The 19,045-nt window shown below is 26.0% G+C and overlaps 1 protein-coding gene across 1 annotated transcript in view; it reads left to right on the top strand.

Moving 5' to 3' along the window:
• The first annotated feature begins 256 nt into the window (after positions 1 to 256).
• LOC136977560 (diuretic hormone receptor-like) overlaps positions 257 to 19,045 on the top strand; it is a 72,437-nt gene continuing 53,648 nt past the window's right edge. Inside the window, exon 1 of the mRNA XM_067273055.1 lies at positions 257 to 313. The gene's annotated coding sequence lies outside the window, so the exon portion shown is untranslated. The remainder of the gene's footprint in view (positions 314 to 19,045) is intronic.

Raw genomic sequence — 19,045 nt, forward strand, 5'->3', positions numbered from 1 at the left:
ATTTTTTAAAATTTAAAACGTAATTTTATTATTTAATGCAACTGTATAAGTAAAATTAGTAATTTATTTATTTAAAAAGACGATAAATTTATTTATTCTCACTATTTTATTGAGTAAATAATTTCATAAATTACACGATATAATCGAAACGTCGATCGTAATAATATCGAGTAAAAGAGAATGAATGAAAGTCACGTGATTATATTTTCGTTATTCGCCACCAGAAGGCATAACGGCGCTTCGTATTTTATTTCAGTCTATCATCTACCGACTAAGAAGGAAGCGGCTCGCGGAAACATTAAGAAGTTCAGAAGTAAGTGGTTATTGACTTAATTATACTGTTTTAATGTATAAATATAGTAAATAAGTCGTATAAATATCATTTTACTATTATATTTGATACTTCGCTTTAGTTACGCTTTAATTTTATCGTTGAAGTTTGTTACGTAATTTAATTAAATGTTATAAACTATTAAAAACTTAGAATAATTTGAAAATGGATAAAATATTTTAATTTAAATGACTACATACGTTATAATAAAAGCTTCTTTATTTATAATTTCATCTTTTTTTAAATCTTTCATTTAAAAATCGCTTAGTAAATTAATAAAATAAATTATATTTTTAATAACAGCAGTAAATTATTGTACTGAATATGTTTTTAAACATTATATATATTTATATAATATTATTCATTTACTATCTAATTGATTAAAATAACTTATTAATATATATATATATATAATGTATAAAACAAATCGAATTCAATTTAAATATTTTATTTTTCGATCAAAATTACAAAACTGATGAATATTATGCTAAAGGCAATTCACTTCTAAGATATTCAAGTAAAAATAACGGTTAACAATTATCTCTAATTGCAATAATATAATCTGTATTTTTGTAATATTTAAATAAATAAATAAATATTTAAAAGCAACATTAAATTACTTTATTTTTTAAAATTAAATATAATAATATTTTTAGTATTGTTTCTTGTATTTTATCACCTTTAATAATATGCGAAAATGTTATTTATGAATCGAATTCGTGTTTACTGTTTACACTGGTGTTTTGAAATTTAAATGAAAGTTGCGAAAATGTCTTTATTTTAATGAATGTTTACTAAATCTTTAATTATATCGTCGACAAATAAAATTCGACTAATTTCTAAGTGGACATAGATATAAATAGTTATTATTATAGAAGCTAAAACGTGGGAAGTAAAGGTAAATCGGCTGAAAACATCTGAGAGGCAACTTCCCCAAGGATTTTTTCTGTTCTTGCTGCTTTTATTTCATCCTACTATTTCATAAACTGCTGTACCTATGAGATTCTTCAAATGCTAGTAATATGTATAATTCAAGGACATGATCTATGACATTTTTAAAATTTGAAGTAAAGATAAAAATGTAAATATTTTGTAGGTAATTAATTTTAATGTAAAATGTATTAATGATCGTTAAAAGTTAAACGATCGGACACGTATCATAGATGTCATTTAATTTATCATATTTTCTCTATTAACAAATTATTTGAAAGTTTAGCTTTTAAATAAACTATTTTCCCTCCGAATAATTTATAAATATGATATTATAGCTTTTAAATTAAAATTATTTGATTAGCGTCAAATAAAATACCGACAGATGCCGAAGATAAACGTGAAATTTTCATTTCTCTAAAAGTTTACTCAATTCAAATATGTAATATAGATTAAAGGAGGATGAACATAAAGATAAATAAATATTTATAAATTAAAGTTAGTTGGGACCGAAATAGTCGAAATTAAAGCAAAATTGTATAATTTTTTGATTTTGAATTTTCATATTTTCGTTTTAAACAATTTAATTCGTTTAACATAAGAACAACCTTAATATTTGAAAACAAAAGAAAAAATTTTATTGAAACATGATGAAATTTAAAATCAATTAAAAATGTACAGCTTGATTTTATCAACTGAAAAGCGAAATTCAACTTAATTAAATTGAAATGGATTTTTCTATCATTCAAATGCATCTATACGATTTCTATCGTTTTGATCTACTAATTAGCTCAAACCATATTTAACTAAATTGAATTTATTAATATTCTTTATTTCTTACAAATATTACAAATATGATAAAGATAGCATTTCTTTAACAAATATTTTATCAATATATTCTCATATAATTTCCAATAAATATATGCTATAATGCAGAATTAACCTTAAATAAAAAAGAAATTGTTGATATATTTTAATCTAGACGAATTATATTTTATTATTTAAACTCTAACCCTATAGCACGGTATAAATAATTAAATTTCTTATTAAGAATAGAAAAATTACGTTTTAAATAGAATGTTAATAACAAAATACAATACTTCTAATTCTATACTTTGAAAACTTGTTACTACTTTTCGACAAAATCATTAATTTATATAAAAGTTTTTCAAAAGTACTTTTTCAAATTATTTTGTAGTAAAGAATAAGTATAGTTTATGACTCCAATGAGTGAAGTTTCTGAAGAATCAATCCTTTAACTTTACCAAATAGTAGAATTTCGAATTGCGCTGGTCGAACTTCTTATTCCTTTGTTGGCGATTTATATACATTCATATCACGAAAGAATAAAGAAAAAGATATTTATATCAAAAGTTTTAGTACAATTACAAATACGATACTTTATTTTTCGTGTATTGTAACAATTCTAAATAGTCATATGACTAAAGGGAGAAAATACTTTGTTTTATAAAGTATTTTCTCGAAAACTAATTTAGAGATAAATTTATTTCAAGAATATTACTTGCTCCTGTTAGAATAAACAATAATTTCAAAATATTACCCACTGATTAACCATAAATAATATATATTACACTTGTATCATCGTTATATCTTCCTCATTCTCATACGATACGCTAGAGGCCATTTTCTTATAATTTCTTCTTAGTTTACTTATTTATTAAGAAACTTTTAAATGATCACCAGAAAATTAAGTTAATTCATCTTATCTAAAGAAATGATTACTTTTAATAATTTCAATTAAATATTTACAAGAAACATTTAATAAATTTACTAAAATTTTACCCGAAATATTTACTTTTGGAAAATATTTTAATATTTATAAGTTACATTTTAAAAGTCGTTAATGTTTAATTACTTGTATATTGACATATTCTGACATAGAAAGTTTCAAAATATTGACATATTCTAATAATTAACTCAAGAAATATTGAATTGTTTTGAAAGAATGTTTGATACGTTTGCATGTTTTAAATATAGCACATTGAATACGACAATTTCAATAAATGTAAGCGCTTTCTATTTTGAAGCGAGATCTTCTTTTTGTGCAACTGCTAAAAATTTTAGACTTTAGCAAAGTCACTTTACTAGCTTTTTTGCAGATATCTATAGATGTGTTTTGGCCAAGTATAGTATCCATTAAGGCTTTTCTCTCCTTCAAATACTTCGTTCTCCTTATAGATATTTATCATAATTATATACTGTATAACCTGCATTATTACTTTTATGGTATTTTATGATAAAAAACAAATCAAACTTTATTATATATATATACTTTTTCTTTTACAAAAGTTTTACGAATAAAATTATAAAACAATTTGACACTAGAGTATAATAATCGGATCGCATAGAGTAAAATTTTAAATACTATATGCTACTTATGTATAAAATCTAAACTGAAATTTGGAAATAATTTTATGCACTATTATAATAGAAAACACTTACAAAAAAAATCTATATAGAATAAAAAATCCTAAACTTCTTAAATTTACGGGAATATATTTATATAAGTTATAATTATTAATAAACTTTGATAGTTTAGCGTGTAGAACTATTAATTTACAGTGTAATACAGGTTTAAATTGATAACTTTTCTTAGTTAATTTTCTAGTTTACTTATAGAGTTAAATTATAGTTTATTCGCTTGAATCAGTGTTATGTGTAGTATTGATTTAAACTAATAGACTATAAATTTTAACAGTACAGAAAAACTAACTTACATCTAACAGCTGTTTATATTTTATTGCGGAGTGAAATGGATATTCTCGTTTCAACAAAGCAACGTTAAAGAAACAAGTAAAAAAAAATTACTAACTTAAACGATAGAATTAATAAGAAAATAGTTTTTTTGTATTCATAATTTAAATACTGTAGTTAAACGCTTTCCAAAATATAAACCAAAGATTTATTAAATGCGATTTAAAAATATTAGATATAACGGAATCTTTTATGGATTATAATTAATTTTTCTGTTTCACGAACACATTAAGAGCTTAAAGAGAGTTAGAATAATAATGTTGTAATTTATTTCAGATTCTTGATGGATTAAATTGCATTTAATTAATGTTATTAATACCGTAATAACTGTAGTATATAAAATTGATTTTTGATATTAGACTAAAATGTAAACAGAAATTTTTTTCCTAATATTTAAATAAGTTTTTGAAGTTTAAAATACAAATTTAATTATAAATTTTATATTATGTAAAAATATTTAAAATATTACTATGTTATTAAATTATATAAGATAAAATATACCATTATTAAGTCTATTTAAAACCGGAAAAAACTATTCATTCTTATTATATAAAGATTTATAAAGTTAATTATGAATCTTTATATAATTAATTCAAGATCGTGCGTGTATGAAATTACTATGATCATAAAGACATCTTTTTTACATTAAAACAATTTTCAAAATATAATTTATACATTGTCATTTATTCTATATATTGTATACTGTAGTAAATCTTTTAATTTTATATCTGTCATAAATTTAATTATTTTAATCCATATTCTGTGGTTAAAAATTTAAGCGTGATTCAACATATTTATTTATTTTAAGCTTGAATAATAATTATTTAATTCGTCGAAGGATTAACAAGCAAGCGTCACTTTCCCATACTTTAATCTGTGCACATTTATTTAAAATGTTATGTTTAAGCATATCTGGAACAGTAATGGAAAATTTAAATTTGAATTCTTCACTGATGGATCTCAATACTTTCTTAAATTTATATTATGGATGAGTGACTGAATTCATGACACAGTTTGACGTATTTCTTTCTTCAAAATTTTACATAAGATTGAATTTAAGAATGCTTAGAATAGATTTAGACAACTTGAAATTTTAAATAAAATTGAAAAATTTAAATAAAAGTATAAATCTTTTCTAAAAAAACTTTAACATTTTGTTTAATTATAAACTTTAATTAAAATTCAAATTTTCTTGTAATCAGTGAAATTTTAGCCATATTTACAGATAAAAATAAACAAATTCGGGCATTAGTATCATTAATATAAAATGAATATTAAACATGTTTACAACATGTTTAGTAAGGTATAAAAGGAGGAAAGAATATATTTCTATTTATATCGTGTTTTGAATTGTTTTTTACAATAAATTATGTTAGAACTTATAAACAATTTAATAACGTACTGTACATTTTAGTAATTGTATTGAATGCGCTATAATAAATTCTGTTTACAACCAATGTATTTGACGATTTACTGTGCTAGAGAAAACGTTATAACGTACAGTACATTCTTACAATTATTCTTTATTAAGTGTTGCAATTTATTTTTTTAAAACGCTTTTTAGTAGTAAAAAGTTTTGTTAAAGTAAACAAATACAAATGTTTTACTTTATTTAGTAATTTTTAATAAAATACTAGTTTCCATTTACTTTTATCAAATACAGCATTTATGAAAATTTTGAAAATTAAGAGCTTAATATTTTAGTTTATGTTTTAGTTAGTGTAGTGTTAAGTATATATTTTAAAAATTTAATTAAATAAACTAAGCTGTTTGTATTTATTTTCATTTTAAATTTATTGCATTTAGAGCGAATATTTTTGAATATTTTGTTTTTATTGAATATTAGATTAAATTAAATATATTAGACATATTAAAAAGATATAAATATATGTTAGAAGATGCATTTGCTAAGGACATGTCGTAATATACGGTAAATTACTCGTCATTAACCTTTGAAGATTTTACAGGATAATTGTGAGGCATTTGTTTAACTGTGCTTCATTGGAAAACACTACATTTTTATTGGCAACGTAGTAAGCAACTAAGCAGTTATGAAAGGTAGGAAATTTATCTTCCCAGACATAGAGTAAGATGCAAATGGTACGAAATAGGAATTAGTCAACAAAAAAAAAATATTTTTATAATGTTACATGTTGTATAATAAATATCACTAAATTCATAACATTATTGTATGCATATTTTACAGCGCTTCACTAAACATTCTGGCATTACATTTATTAAATTTCCGTAAATTTCAAAAATAGTAAAAACAGAACACAAATATCTTTACATGCATTTCCCACAGTAGTCTCTGAAACCATTTTTACATACGGTGCATTCAATCCAACCACATTTGCACCGAATATAACGTGGCATCTTAACCTAAACATCAGAAAAACATGCTACCGTGATCTACTCTGAAACTGGCTCTTTGGAAACACGGCCACACCCTTTGTTAGCCAAGCCACGTAGTTCCTAATATGTAAAGATAGCGGCTTATATCAAACACAGTCTTTACTATCAGCAAGAGAAATATTATGACATGTCTTCTAAACAGCAACAATGAGAATAAATTCGCAGATTCTTGAAATAAATGAATGAACGAAAAGAAATTATGTCTTACTCTGTACACGTAAACAACAATAATTACAAATGAGTTACGGAAATCTCTGTTGGCTGATGAACTTGTTACAAATATACTATCTTTCTCGAACTGGCATCTTCCCAACTACCTTATTAAAAAACAAACAATTTTAATGACAAATTAATTTCGATTAATATCATTTAAATATACCGGTATTTAATTCATTCAAACGTTAGCAAAGACAGTTTTGTAAATTCTTACATTTTCAAGCATTGCAATTTACATATTTATAATTTACAACTTATGATTAATATTTCAACAATTTTAAGATACAGTATATGCATATTTGTAAATCTTCAAATTGTTTATATAATATAAAACATATTTAAAGATATTATGATAAATATATTGACTTGATCCTATCATTTACATGAATTAAAATGCAAGAATTTATATTTAATATGTTTACCAGTAGAGTATAATTAATGTATTTTAATGACAGAAAAATTATTACTATTACATATAAATTAATGTTTATTTATTCAAATGTTTAAGAGCTGTAAAATGTAATTCACAAGTCAAAGTCAATTTTTATATATATTGTTTGTTATAATTTTAAACATTTCACGGTTGATTTTTAAAATTAATTTTATAAATTAAATTTAGAATTTTATATTAGTTACCTAATAATTATATTAAATATATTTGTGAATTTGAATTTATTTTGTAGATTGAATTATGATAAATTAAGCATATATTTATTAGTTCTAATATTAAATTTACTTAATCAGATTAAATTATTATTTTTCATTTCAACTTCAAATTTTATTGTTATATTGAAAGATTAATTTAGATAAACTTGTAAAAAATTATATTAAATAAACATAAAATTGTCCCACATGAGGTTTCTTTGGCAGTTTTAGCTTTAAGTAAAATCATGTTTAAAAGTTATAAGAAGTTTTACATTCAAAAAGTAAATTTTTTACCTAATTACTTCTCAACTAATAATTTTTTTCCTATTTTTCAAAGTTATTGAAAAATCACCTTTTTGTATATTTTATTAAAAGCAAGAAAAAGTTGTTGAAGAAATGAAACTAATTAATAAAAAGAAAATAAATAAACAATCATTCACAAATAATTATTAATATAAATAATATACTGTGTAACATGTATTGAAGATAGACAAATTTAAATTAGAACAATTTATATGCAATAGAATAATAATATATTATATATATATAATATCGCATATAAATTGTTCTAATTTCAATTCTTTTCTTTGTTTGCACTAAACAAATATTTCTGATATTTTATTTCATAATATTATAATATCTATATCATAATGATATTTATCTATCGTTATTATCTGCAAATTACTTTCCATTAAAAAAAATTAACTTCGTTAAATAGTGATTTTTATCATCTTTCTGCTTTTGGAACGTTACTCTAAATGAAAATGGGCTGTTAGGAACGAAGCAACTCATATAAATTTTTCATCATTCATTAAAATAATTAATTAGCTCTTTGTTTACGATAAATTATTTTTTTAAATCGTTATGTATACAATATGTATTAAGTTTTTCAATGCAACTTTTGTGTCTAATGTAAAGAATAATTTCCTCGAAAATTAAGGAAATGGAAAATATTTGAATTAAAATTAAAAGTGATATAAATTTGTGATATTCAGCGAAATTATAACTAACATTCTCAGAGAAAATCTTGAAATAACAAAAGAAAAAATTAATAAACGTAATCTAAATTCTTGAAATTTTTATAGATTTTCTTCTAACATTGCTGTTCAGTTATTCTAAATTTAATTATTCATTTATTTTTTCTTTAGATTATTATTTATGATTGTTCAAATCTTGATCACGATTAAATAAACAATATTTATTTATTTTAAATTTTTCTCTTTTATTCTTGCAATGCATATCAAACGGTTTATATAGATATAGGGTAAGCATAATTAAATATTTATATTCAACGTAATCTGGAGGGAAATGTAGCAGTCCAAACTCAAGCATACTTTGCATTCAGACGTTTTCTGACATGCAAATAAATGTCCGCAGGAAAAAATCTAATTCCAAAACTGACAATTACAGTAGTGCTGTGCGGTGACTTTAAAATTATCGATGGTTTGTTAAATCATCGACGATGGATCGATGGTTATGTCTGGTTGTGGTCTAGCTAATTAATTTCACAAAGATAATGCATAACTGCATTTTATAGCAATATTCTTACATTTCGTCGATTACTATGTACAGTATTAAAAATTCTGTGTTATTTTTCGAATATTTGATTATATGAAACTTTAATTTTCTATCTAACTTTTGTTTACTCTTGATCACCCAATAGCGTAATTATTGTATTTCTTCTATTAAACTCCGGGAATAAATGAGCTGTTGAATGTAAATCATGAAAATCATGTTGAAGTGATGTACTGTACAGGGTAATGTAGTTTAAAGTGACTAAAATTCTACTTTACTCACTTAATAAATAACACTTTCTATTTCAAGGTTCACGTAGATATTTTCTTTTAAAATAAAATTATAAATATTGTCGTATACTGATTGCGGGAAAGTCATAAATGAGTTTATAAGTCGAGAGTTCATCAGCTGAAAGATAATTAGAAAAACTGGTTTAAACTCAACATCTCTTTCAAAAGGAGGTGGTGAATTTGAACCAGATGGTGGTCAGATTTTTATTCCTACGACAAAATCGAAGCAAACACGAATAACAACATAATAACCGAATTGAAAGACGCTGAATCGTTAACAGTATTTGTTTCAAGTTGTAATTTTAGCTCATAAATACGGTCAGTAAATGGTTTAGATAGTTCAGAAAATATACGAGAAATTAAAGGGTTATTTTTCAATTTTTACTCACTGGTTTCCTGTTGCAAGGTGATATACCCCGACCTCGACAAAAAACCCGGGTCTTCAAATAAACTCCTACAGATATGTTCATCGAGGAATCATGATATTTTACGAAAATAATCAAACTATCTCTTCGTACTTCGGCTATATAAAATAAAATATTCTGGATACGTGCCTGCTGCCAGTGGCCGAACTAACGCACGTAGTACATACGGCGTCATCTTAGAATCGATGTTCAAGCCATTGATCAGTTCTAACATTGATGCATTGAATGGAAATTGACGCTTCGCACGGCGCTTTACTGCAGAGCTTGTGGATTTGTGGTTCTGTGAACGGTAACAAAACCTAAGTACAATTTCTTAACGTATCATAATATTGTTTTTATTAAACAGCTTCACAAAAAAAGCGCATTCAAGCACAGTAACAACCATTGCTGCTGATTTAGAGTAATAATAGTATTTCAAGTGTCGTTTTATACTCAAAAATTGACCATAGAACGTGTGCTTAGGTTAAGTATTTTTTTCTTTTTGCTGCATCACAACTACTTTTAGTGGTGAGTTTTAGAACCAAATTTTTTCCGGGAAATTATTTTTGCATGCCCAGAAACGTCAACATATAAAATTTGGTTGTGTTCGGACTGTTAAATATGCTTCAGACAGCATTGAATACAGTATTTTAATTAGGATTACCTGGAACTTCTTATCCAATTAAAATATTTTATTACTTTATAATTAAGGCATTATTATGCATTTCAACAATTTAATGAAGACTTCCTCAATTTTCACCGTTTGTATTGTGAAGACGAAATAATTAAAAATAAATTATCACAAAATGAATTAATCGATAATATAAAGTAGGCTATACTTGAATTCTATGAAACCTTCAAATTCTTGTCAGAAATAATTTCATTTTGCAAAAAGTAATTTTTAATTAAAATTCACTTAATACTTAATTGTTTAAAAAGAAATTATTTTAAATTCTTAATTTTTATGTTAATGCAAATCTTACCTGTATATAGGAAAACACACCAATGTTGGTAACAAACAATTTTCTACGCTTCATATTGAAGGTTATAAAAATTCAGTTAAAATTTAACGATAAGAAACTTGCAAAAATTTTCAAAGGTTATTAAATTTGTTTGTTATTCAAAATATAAAGTAAATATTTATATGGTAAATTGCTGAGTTAAAATATATATAGGCTATATATATTTTAACTCAACAATTATATATATATGTACAGTACGTTAAATCAATTTCATAATACTATATCGTAGAAATTTATTTTCAAAACTCAAATTCTACATGAAAAGTAACTTTTTTTATTGAAAATTCTTTATTCTTTGTGTCACTGATTCCAAATTTATGAATGATAATTTGTTTTTTATTAAAGAAAGAATATATCTGATCAAGTCCTCTTAAAGTGGAAAAGCTTTCTCTGGAAATAGATTCTAGGCAAATACTTGCGGGTTTATTCAATTGGATCAAAATGGATTTTTCGAAATTTTCATTTCAAATTTCTTAGAATTAAGACCACTTATTCCAATTCTGAAGCTAAAACCTAACTTCTTCGGGTTTTCAACGTAAAATTTGCACGTATTTTTACTTAGACAAAAAATTAAATTCAGTTTATTTATCAAAATATTGTGAAATTTTATAACTTAAATTATTTGATAAGTGTTATGATTTATTTAAAAGTTTCTAAATATAAAATATTTATAGTTTTCTTATCTTAAAATATTTACTTTAGTTCAAAGTTGTCTATAAATTTTGAATTCGATATTCACTTGAATTTATATTAAATATATCTTATAATAAATTTTTTAATGCATAGTTTACTTTTAAAATTATTTATTGATGTTATACTAAATTGCGATATAAACAATATATATATATATTTATTCATTTAATTTTAAGTTAAGTAATCTTTGAGATAAGCTGATTTTTTTTTTTTTTTTGGTCTCAAAAATCGAATTTAGAGGATTTTAATTATATTGCATTTATTTGTTTAGGTTAAAAATAATCTAAATTAATAAAAGTCTATCTAATTAAATAAAAGTTAGAGTTAGAAATTATAACATCAAGCATTTTTTTTATTTTATATTTTATATAAAATTTTATATAAAACACATCAATCAAGGATAACAACCACCCCTTCTCTTCTCGCTTTATTTGTAGCTTTCAAAGGATCATCGTTCTCGCGAGTTCTTTTTATTTAGAACACTAATTTTTAATAAAATCATTTAGGATTAGCCCTCTTTTCGTAGGACTTAGTCTTTTATTTAAATTTCCGAATTTAGCAAATAACACAAATCGTACGAGATTTTCTCGTATGATTTCGAAACATCTGCATAAAATTCTATGTTTGTAAAATTATAACTTATATGAATGAAACACAACATAGAGCTTATATGTTAACATTATTCTAACAAATGAGAATTTCAGAATTGAAAGTTTAATTGATTTTAAACTGGCATAAGCCTACACAATATATACAATAAAATATTCCATGTTTCATCTTTATACTTGTTCTCAGTTATCTGAATTCTAAAGGTCTTTTCCCTGGTGTGTCGTTGATAGTTGCTACATCATTTTAAAAATTTATATTACGATATATATATAGAAAAGGTTGCATTTTTAATATTTTAAATATTAATGAATGCAAATGCTCAAAAACAAAAAATAAAAGCTAACGTCTGTATTAAAATTGAATTTAAAATAAATAGTTAAAAAAAGCATTCGTAGAAATATTATGAAAACTGACTATAAGTAAGTATAACCATTTTGGAAATTTGATTATTATCAAATATTTTTAAGAAATATTTAAATGTGAAATAAATAGACTAAATAGAAAACGAAAAAAATGGCGTTACTAATAATACATTATTATGGGATTATAGCTACAACTTTGAAATTTTATGGGATTGCTATATTTTAAATTCAGTAAAAGAAATTTAAAAATCGATAAAAATCATCCTTTTCCAACATCAAACTCTACATTTGAAATTGAAAATTTTATATGATATCATATTATAATAATAATTAAAATAGAATGTTTCTTATATTTATCGTCAAGCATCAATTTTTTTCTATGCTAGCAAATTTTCTTAAAGAGAACAAGTTAAATTTGAAGGTTTTTAAAACATGAAATATCGGTGTTGTAAATTTGTGCATCCTTCCGAATATTTTCTATATATATCTTTTGAGCTGTACCTCAGAACTTTATCTTTCTTTAATATCAATCTTTAGGATACCTGGAAAGGTAAATAGACATAGCGATTTCTCAATATCACTCGCAATCTCATACAGTTTAAGGAGATATTCCAAAAAAAGTTCAGGAATGCCCAGCGTGTCACTTATATTTTCACATAGAATTTCTTATTTTTTACTGTCAAAATATAAAGTAGTAAATTTTATATTCATAATATTTATATCAAAAATGCAATATGTTTATTATCGTTTGAGTTTTCATAAGAATTTTGATTTGAATATAAAAAAAATTATAAAAAGTATTTTAATGTTTATTAAATACATAAAATATTCTAGATTTAAAAAGTTCAGATTTTTAGTAAGTAAAATAACTAAATTAAATCATAATAATGTAGAAATAGGATAATAAATTAATTTTACTCTATTCTAATTATTTACTTACTCAAATAGATGAAGGTTATAAACCGTTTTAGATAAATCATACTTTAGATTTTGGTATTTTAATATTTATATTTAATATTTCAGCATCAATTTAAAGTGATTAAAACTTTTATTTTAAATGTAAACTTTTAGATAATTAGAAAATTTAATATTTGAAATGATTTTTAAAATTTCTATTATAATTTAATACATAGTATAAAGTTGTTTTTGCTAACACAAAACTTAATTTCATTCAAAGTTTCCAAAGTAAGACTTCTAAGACTTAAGGGATTCTAAATAGAATTTCTGCAATTGAAAATTGCTCAGACAGCATTAAATTCGGAAGGCTTTTATTGTCTAAGTAACGATGTGGTTCTCAGATTGAAATTGATGAGCTGAGGCGTACCCTATCTATAATTCAAATGGGGCCTCCATTCGCATACTTTAAAGTTATTCCACGCTTTTCTGATTCTTCTTATTTCAAGGCTTTGTTTCGTGAAATTGGATTCGATTAGCATAAATATTCGAGAATTAGTTGGCAAGTTTATTCAAAAGAATATATTTGTACTGTACTTTGTTACATCAGTCACTTCATAAATTTAAAAACATTTAATTTTTATCTAATAAATATATAAAAATATAAATACGACTATACAACGATAAAACTTTGCTTTTTGTCCTACCTTTTCGCCGTTCACACCGGCGAAAAGGTAGGACAAAAAGCAAAGTTTTATCGTTGTATAGTCGTATTTATATTTTTATATATTTATTAAATGTAAATAACGCCGGTCATGTACTTGTATTAATTTTTTACTTTAAAATTTAATTTTTACCTCATCATTTGACTCCTACTTAGAAAATGAAAACTTATATCTGAATAAAAATTTCTTGAAATTAAATACATAATCATAATGGTAACAAAGAATATTTATCAGACCGATTTATTAAAATATTATATATTAATTTACTTTTTAATAATAATTTTTAAAACAAGAAAAAAATAATTTTCTCTTTATTTAATACAGCATTACAGAGTAATATAACAAAATATACTTTCCATATAATTCGTCATTCTTCCTTACCACAAATTTTTTTAACAATAATAAAAAATAAACACCTTTATTAACGTTAATATCTTTATTATCATAAAAATATTTTAGCAACATAGTTATAATAAACGTATAAAAATATGAAAAAGTTTTAGCAACATTGTTATATGTTGCTAAAAAAATTTTTCTATTTAATAACGATTTCATTTTATTAATTAGGAAGAAATAATTGCCTCAATTTTTGAGAAAAATTACGTCTAAATCGAATAATGTTTTAAGCATTATCTGATATATTAAATTACATATTAGAATCATTGTCTTATTCTTCGCCGCTATCTTATTCTATTAATAAATTAGCGTAAATAAGATATGCCAGATTTGAAATGTTCAATGAAACATCATACAGTACTACTGTCCCGAGGGAAAAGGCAGTAGAACTATTCATCAAATCGCATGTTTATATACCAATGAACTCCACTTTTGAAGACATGTATATTCTTTTTGCATCATGATTTGAGGAATCTAAGCCGTGATATGCCCTGATGAAAGAGGCATTATATGTCTGACTACCTGCATTCCCAACAAAAAGACATTATATGCAACCAGTCATTAATATTCATGTTCTGCGTGATATGTCTGCATTGATTTATATGTAAAGACACATCATTTATTATTTCTTGAAGTAGAGTTGCTGGTTTCGACTAATGTCCTAAGAAATGACGAGTAGTTTCTTCAGTAAGTACCCGAAGAGTCCAAAGACAATGTGCTATTTAATTAATAAATTCAAGGTAATGCTTAGTGAGCATTTAGAAATATGGCGATCCTAAACTGATAATCCCAGCACCACTTTTGCACCGAATGATTCTATTTTATAATTTTAATTCTTTAATAATTATATTTTTACAGATTTTTAAATATCGAAAGGGCAAAAGTGCTACTATTTAAAATCCGTCTTTAGTACAAATACTTTGATCATGCAAAATATATTAATTTATTAATACTACTCAACTGGTGTCTTATTTTGTTCCTATTTAAGCTTTTAATTTGTAATAATTCCTTTATGAATTTTTCTACAGAAAATTATCTTTTCGTTATTTTAATTTAATTTTAATTTAATTTTATTATTATTTTGAATTTTGTGTAATGGGCCTAATGGGAATACGCCACTGATAATGCGTATTATTTTTTTACCGTGAAGTTGTTGAATTGGAGCGTAATTCGTCTGAACTTTTGGAAGTTTCATACTCAGATGATAACAGAGGGCAGCCAATACGTGCACAACAAACCTGAAATTGTAGATGACATAATCCTAAAATAGCAGTCATCGGACGACTGATTGGCTGAATTTGCCAGAATCTAATAAGTTTGGACTTGTGAAACAATGAGTAATTTAACTTGCAATAAGCGAGTAAGTTTCAAATAACTGTCTAATTGGGAAGATCCAAGTGAGATGATAACAACTACTTGGATTAATTTTTTAAACTGTCTCACTTGTCTGTCACTTTTTTAATCTGTCCTAACAATTATTTTACGCGGAAATAGTTTCAGAAGCCAAGAAAGCTGTGAACTACATACCTTGTAAGTTTATAGCAACTAAATAAATAAAATGTAAAATCTATTTGCATATAATGTCCTTTGTGCGTTTTGTTCATTAGATCTGATGCCTCAACACTATGACAAAAGGCATTAAGTTATACACTGTACAGTGTAGCTATCGCACGAGATACCAACAAATCAATGGCACCATCCGATTCCCTACTATTGAAAACTCCAAAACCTAATACATGAGATAAATAAGTGCATTAGCGAAAGAAACTCGAGGCAGTAAGTCAAAAATGCGATTCCTGTAGAAGTTTAAAAAAGATGTATAATGCCTTTTATCTTGGGACGAGAGAGTATATATAACAATACATTTTCTTCTAAAACCAATGAATTCACACACTAACAGTAGATATGATAAAGAACATAAAAGGTTTTAACACTTTGCTGAAATGTAACACGAATAATTTTTTTTTTCTGTTGACAATTTACGAATCTATAGATATATTAGATATAAATTTATATGACATTTGAATGTGTTGTTGTAATAATTTATATTTTTCCTTTGTGTTATTAGCTGCTAAAGAAAAAAATTACTATATTTTATTAATTACTTCATAATTATTATTAACTAGGAAATACTATTTAGATTAAATTATATTTTACGAGTGTTATTAAATCATTAATAATTACGGCATTGAATTGGCTCATATGAAATACTTAGATGATCATTAACATAAATTAATGTAAAGCAGGAGTAATATATACATATAATTGTTTAAAATTACTCTTCAACGGAATTGTTGATGCATTTTAGTACGTTATGAGCATATTCGAATTCTATAAATTTAACACTTGATCGTAAGTTAATAAAACTTCAATATTATATATTATTTTGTCTTTTTTAATGCTTACTTGAAAAATTTTAACTATACACAAATTTTACTTAATTAAAATTTTTAATTGAGAAATAGAAAGTTGATTAATATATTAATAATTGACTTTGACAGTGATTATCTGACGAAAAGCGTTAAATTATTCAAACTTACTTTATTCTTGTAATATTACAAAATTTAATAATATAATAATTAAACTAAAAAGTAAGGCGATCACAAGAACAGATGACTTCAACGTCTGTTACACACATGTCCGGTCTAAAAAGTGGTGACCTTTCTCTCCTCTCTCCCCTGTCCAAGCTTTTCCTTCCCCTTCGTGACCCCTCAGTTCTCCGAATTCTTGACCATCGCAGATGTGGAGTTAAAGGGGAGGGGTGCTAATGAATAGCAGATTTTAAACTCTGCTTACACCCCCCTTCTTAGCCTTGTCATCACCCCTGTGATGATACAATTTTATATTGGTAAGGTGAGCTATCTTTTTAGTTCCATTTTCCGTTCTATACATCACATTTTTAGGAATGTTGTCGTAGTATATTATTTTATCGATACGATACGGTCCTTTAATGTTCGGATGTTTTCCCCTCATACCACTCTGAACTAAAATCCAGGATCCAACTTTAATATTTACCAATGGTCCTGCATGCTTCCTATCATAATATTTTTTGATAGATTCTCTATATTTCTTTCGTTGTTCTTCGGTTCGCTCCTTTTCATACGATTGTAAATCTATAATTCCGAATTCGCTGTCAGCCTCCAGCTTAACAACTGTTCGTTGCCATTTGAATAATGGAGAGCAACCTAAAAAAGAGTTGTAGCTTCGGTTTTCGTGGCGAACTGCAGCATCCAAGCAATTTTTCCACCCACCTTTGAAATCTGGATAACAATTAAGGAATTTCTTGAGATCCCGTATCTTTCTCTCACACACTCCGTTCCCGGCAGCATGATAAGGTGATGTGGTTTTTAATGTGATATTCCTGTCTCTGGCCCATTGCTTGAAACTGTCCGATTTAAAGGTAGATCCGCAATCGCTGATGATAGTAGTTACATTATTGAATAATGGTAAATTATCCAAATAACGGATGACACTACGCACATCCTCCTTCATAGCTTTAGCATAAGTTATCCGTGTAGCTTCGTCTATGACCACTAGAAATGATTTAGTCATTCTTACCCCTTCACTGCGTTTCTGAAGCTCCGCAAAATCAATGTGTACTGTATTGAAGGGTATTTTCGATTGTGGGGGCAAATAGAGTTGGTCTTGACGGGGTCGGTATTTAAACTTGACGGATTGACATATCGGACAGGTCTGCACGTAACGTTGGATACTTTGTCTCATGTTAGGCCACCAGAACCGTGCCCTTAACTTGTAATAAGTCCTCCAAAACCCATCATGACCCCCACTGTCCGGATCGTCATGATACCGCTTCATAATGCTGTTTTGAATATTTTTCGGGACAATCAACCGGCCATTCTTGGTTTTTTTCCACTTGTGTTTGTCGATTTGGTGGACTGGCCTCGATTTCACGCGGGGATCATTATGATCTGTGACTAGACAATGATCCGATTTTGTCTGAGGGATCGGTAAACCCTTCCTTACTCGTTTTTTGGACCATTATCAATTTCATTCACGGAGGTAAAACTTCGGTTATCATGAATATTATTCCTTTTTTCAATTTTCCTCGGTACAGAGTTTTTTGTAGGTACCAATTTGCTCAATCCAACACGTAAGTTTTCTTTGTCGTTTAAATTGTGTTGAAGAAGCATAGCTTGCATATCCGCCGGTAGTCCACGTATTACCATGGTGATAAAGCTTTGTTCCCCAATATCCGGATATGCAAGTTGAATACGCCGTTGTTTTTCAAAATAATATTCCAATAGTGAACCACCACGATATTCCCACATATCCGCTAATATGGAAAGTTGGATCCGATTCTGTCCGAACGCACTAAGAAAAGAGTTTTTCCATTCCTCCCAATTATCACCGACCTTATCTAATACTCGAGAATTGTACCATTTCACGGCAATTCCTTCCAAATAATTTCGAAGGTTACGAATCTTTTGTTCGTCTGTAATCCAATTGTGAGATGCACACGCGTGTTCGTATGAAATTATCCAAACACGCGCTTCCTCCGATTTTCCATCATATTTTTCTATGTTGATCGTATCGCGAGATGAATTTAATGACATTTTTTCGATGGTTTGCCGAAAAGAGTTCATAATCTTCAACGTCTCGGCTTGTTGGCTCATGTACAGCTTTTGCAACTGAACCATTTGCGCCAACACATCCGACTTCGGGTCAGACGAACTGTCCGAGGCGACCGATCGTATTAAAGTTTTGTTAAGATAGAGCTCACCTTCTGTCTCCGATAATGAAATAGATAGTGTTCGATAATTCGTCATCGTCCGGATAGCAGTTTGAAAAACCGACGAGGTCGA

This window comes from Centruroides vittatus, unplaced genomic scaffold, assembly GCF_030686945.1.
Source record: "Centruroides vittatus isolate TY-2023 unplaced genomic scaffold, ASM3068694v2 contig_460, whole genome shotgun sequence".
NCBI classification, from domain to species: domain Eukaryota; kingdom Metazoa; phylum Arthropoda; class Arachnida; order Scorpiones; family Buthidae; genus Centruroides; species Centruroides vittatus.